At 57.2% G+C, this 4,186-nt stretch overlaps 1 long non-coding RNA gene across 2 annotated transcripts; it reads left to right on the forward strand.

Annotated features, from left to right (window-relative positions):
* Window positions 1–1,259: 1,259 nt before the first annotated feature.
* Window positions 1,260–1,709, forward strand: LOC142907377 (uncharacterized). 2 transcript variants are annotated; one of them, XR_012930991.1, is made up of 3 exons: window positions 1,260–1,418; window positions 1,458–1,587; window positions 1,631–1,709. It is a non-coding gene; the product is annotated as an uncharacterized LOC142907377 (long non-coding RNA). The 2 variants fall into 2 exon arrangements; XR_012930992.1 differs by having other exon boundaries at window positions 1,458–1,599; window positions 1,631–1,703.
* Window positions 1,710–4,186: the final 2,477 nt, after the last annotated feature.

Below are 4,186 nucleotides of genomic sequence, written 5' to 3' on the forward strand. Positions count from 1 at the left end.
CATGTGGGCGGGTGGGTGGGCGAGTGAGTGGGTGAGTGGGTGAGTGTGTCTGTGTGGGTGAGTGGCAGAGTGAGTTGGTGTGTGGGTGAGTGAGTGGATGTGTGGGAGTGGCAGAGTGGGTGAGTGAGATTGAGTGCGAGTGTGTGGGTGAGTGAGTGGGTGAGTGTGTGTGGGTGAGTGGCAGAGTGAGTTGGTGAGTGTGTGTGAGTGAGCGAGCGGGTGAGTGAGTGAGCGTGTGGGTGAGTGAGTGGGTGGGTGAGCGTGTGAGTGAGTGGGTGTGTGGGTGAGTGGGTGGGTGAGCGTGTGGGTGAGTGAGTGAGCGGGTGAGCGTGTGGGTAAGTGAGCGTGTGGGTGAGTGAGCGGGTGGATGAGTGTGTGTATGAGCGAGTGAGTGAGCGAGCGTGTGCGAGTGTGTGGGTGAGTTGGTGAGTGGGTGAGTGAGTGGCAGTGAGTTGGTGAGTGTGTGTGAGTGAGCGAACGAGTGAGTGAGTGAGCGTGTGGGTGAGCGTGTGAGTGTGTGAGCATGTGAGTGAGCGTGTGGGTGAGTGCGTGGGTGGGTGAGTGAGCGTGTGTGTGAGTGAGCGTGTGTGTGAGTGAGCGGGTGAGCGTGTGGGTGAGTGAGCGGGTGGATGAGTGAGTGAGCGTGTGGGTGAGTGTGTGAGTGAGTGTGTGTGTGAGCGTGTGAGTGAGCGTGTGGGTGAGTGCGTGGGTGTGTGAGTGAGCGGGTGAGTGAGCGTGTGGGTGAGTGAGCGGGTGGATGAGTGTGTGTATGAGCGAGCGGGCGAGCGAGCGGGTGAGCGTGTGCGTCAGTGTGTATAGGCGCCGCTGCTGCTGCCGTTTCTGCGACTCGCTACTAACGCCACTTGCCCCCTACCGCTCTGCTGGAGGCTACACGGGTTGACCCTTTTTGTCCGGGTGTCCGTGTAAGAGATCTGTGGACCGGGCGAGGTAGTCAACACCTCCCACAGCCACCCTGGCTACAGGCGCACACGGACACGGCGAGGAGGAGGGAACTTTATTCATCGCCTTTCATTTGCGAATAAAAACAAAACTGGGATTGCCGGAGCAAGCTCCACGTCTCGACGAGCCGGCAGGAGGAGGTGGCGCTGGATGAGGAGGTGGTGGTGGTGGTGGTAGAGGAGATTGAGGAAGGAGGTGTAGGATGAGGAGGAGGATGAGGAGGAGGTGGAGGACCATGAGGAGGTGGTTGGAGGTGGAGCAATCCGAGAAAATAAAAAAAACAACGGGGACATGCGAACGTGTGCGCAACTCCTCAACGCTCCGGGGTTGAGGAGGTGTAGGAGTAGGAGGAGTAGGTGTAGGAGGGAGTGTAGGAGTAGGTGTAGGAGGTGTAGGTGTAGGAGTAGGAGGTGTAGGAGTAGGTGTAGGAGGTGTAGGTGTAGGAGTAGGAGGTGTAGGTGTAGAGGTGTAGTGTAGGAGGTTAGGTGTAGGAGTAGGTGTAGGAGGTGTAGGTGTAGGAGTAGGAGGTGTAGGTGTAGGAGTAAGGTGTAGGAGTAGGTGTAGGAGTAGGTGTAGGAGTAGGTGTAGGTGGTGTAGGAGGTGTAGGAATAGGTTGCGGAGGTTGAGGTGTAGGAGGAGGTTAGGGAGGTGTAGGAGGGAGGTTTAGGAGGTGTAGGAGGAGGTTTAGGAGGTGTAGGAGGAGGTTTAGGAGGTGTAGGAGGAGTTTTAGGTGTTGTAGGAGGTGTAGGAGGTGTGAGAGGAGTTGAGGTGTAGGAGGAGGTTGAGGTGGAGGAGGTTGAGGTGGAGGAGGTTGAGGTGGAGAGTGTAAGGAGGTGTAGGAGGTGGAGGAGGTGAGGTTAGGAGTTGAGTTGGAGAGGTGTTTGGAGGTTGAGGTGGAGGAGGGTTGAGGTGGAGGTGTAAGAGTAGGTGTAGGAGGTTGAGTGGAAGAAGAGGTGGGTGTTGAGTGGGAAGAAGAGGTGGGTAGGAAGTTTTAAAAGCCAGGGGGGAGGGGTTGACGGATCACGGAGACGGGGGAGGAGGGAGTGGAGGGAGTGGAGGTGATGGAGAGCCGGGCATGTCCAGGGATGGAAGCCACAGCTCAGAGTCTGGAGGGGGGGAGAGACACAGACACACACAGAGACACACACAGAGACACAGACACACACACACAGAGACACAGACACACACACACACAGAGAAACAGACACACACAGACACAGACACACACAGAGACACAGACACAGACACACACAGAGACACAGACACACACACACAGAGACACAGAGACACAGACACACACAGAGACACAGACACACACAGAGACACAGACACACACAGAGACACAGACACACACAGAGACAGACACACACATAGACGCACACACAGAGACACAGACACACACACACATAGACACACACACAGACACAGACAGACACACACACACACATAGACACACACACACAGAGACACACACAGAGACACACACACACACGTGTTAGTAGCAAAAGCAGGCACGCCCACACAGCCGTCCACAGTTATATTACAATATAATTATTATATTATATAATAATAGTGTTAATACAATTATTATTACAATGGCCGTAATTATTTTAATATATTACTAAAATATTATCATATCACATTAAAACAATTATTAAATGAAATAATCGTTATTATATGATTAAATAATAATTAAAAACAATGCATACACAAGTAACAGTATAATTATTTTACTGGTCCACTGACACTTGAAATGACAATGAGAATCTCAGCGAGCCACTCTTAATTATTTACACTTTTAAAATTGTGTCCCATGATGTAGATGCTCGCCTACGAACTATGCATGGGTCTCAGTGGCATGGTGCTTGTGATGGGCACCTAGTGCTGTTGTTCTCAACTCTGACGCTGTCAGCTGATGGTGATCATAATCTCAGCACGCCTCCCCCTGGTCGGCTACGGTCACCACCCACCCCCACCCACCATCCTCCCCACCCACCCACCCACCCCCACCACCCCCCCCCCACCCACCCCACCCCACCACCCCCTTCTCACCCACCCCACCACCCACCCCCTTCTCACCCACCCCCACCCACCCCCACCCACCCACCCCTCCCACCCACCCCACCCACCCACCCCTTCCCACCCACCCACCCACCCCTTCTCACCCACCCACCCCTTCTCACCCACCCACCCCACCCACCCCCCCTTCCTCACCCACCCACCCCTTCTCACCCACCCACCCCTTCTCAACCCACCCACCCCTTCTCACCCACCCACCCCTACCCACCCACCCCTTCTCACCCCTTCTCACCCACCCACCCCTTCTCACCCACCCACCCCTTCTCACCCACCCACCCCTTCTCACCCCTTCCCACCCACCCCTTCTCACCCCTTCTCACCCACCCCTTCTCACCCCTTCTCACCCACCCACCCCCTTCTCACCCACCCACCCCCTTCTCACCCACCCACCCACCCCTTTCTCACCCACCCACCCACCCCACACCTTCTCCCCACCCACCCACCCACCCTTCCCCCCACCCATCCCACCCTTCCCCCCACCCACACCACCCACCCCACCCCTTCTCCCCACCCACCCACCCTTCCCCCCACCCTTCCCCCCCACCCACCCCACCCTTCCCCCCACACCACCCACACCACCCACACCACCCACACCACACCTTCTCCCACCCACCCACCCACATCATTTGTCCCCGAGCGACGTCTCAGAACTGACCGAGCCAGCGATCGCCAAGGCAGAAGGAGGAGGAGTAGGAGGTGGCGGGGTAGGTGGGGTAGGCGGTGGGGTAGGTGGGGTAGGTGGGGTAGGCGGTGGGGTAGGTGGGGTAGGTGGGGTAGGCGGTGGGGTAGGTGGGGTAGGTGGGGTAGGTGGGGTAGGTGGTGTCGTAGGGGTTGCTGGTGTTGCGCTCAGCCCAGTGAAGATCGCTGTCGTTGTTGTTGTGGCGGTTGTTGTTGTTGTTGGTGGTGGTGTTGTGGCGGTTGTTGTTGTTGTTGTTGGTGGTGTTGTGGCGGCTGTTGCCGTGAGCGGCCGGCTTGCCCAGGCCAGAGAGACACAGGCGGCCGAGGCTGTGCTCCTTGGGAACTCCCAGCCAGCAGTCGTCGTCTGGAGAGAGAGGGGAGAGAGAGGGGAGAGAGAGAGGGGAGAGGGAGAGAGAGAGAGAGGGGAGAGAGAGAGAGAGGGGGGAGAGAGAGGAGAGGGGGGGGGGAG

Source organism: Petromyzon marinus, chromosome 78 (genome assembly GCF_048934315.1).
Source record: "Petromyzon marinus isolate PM22_M1 ecotype Great Lakes invasive population chromosome 78, UKy_Petmar_22M1.pri1.0, whole genome shotgun sequence".
NCBI lineage: Eukaryota > Metazoa > Chordata > Hyperoartia > Petromyzontiformes > Petromyzontidae > Petromyzon > Petromyzon marinus.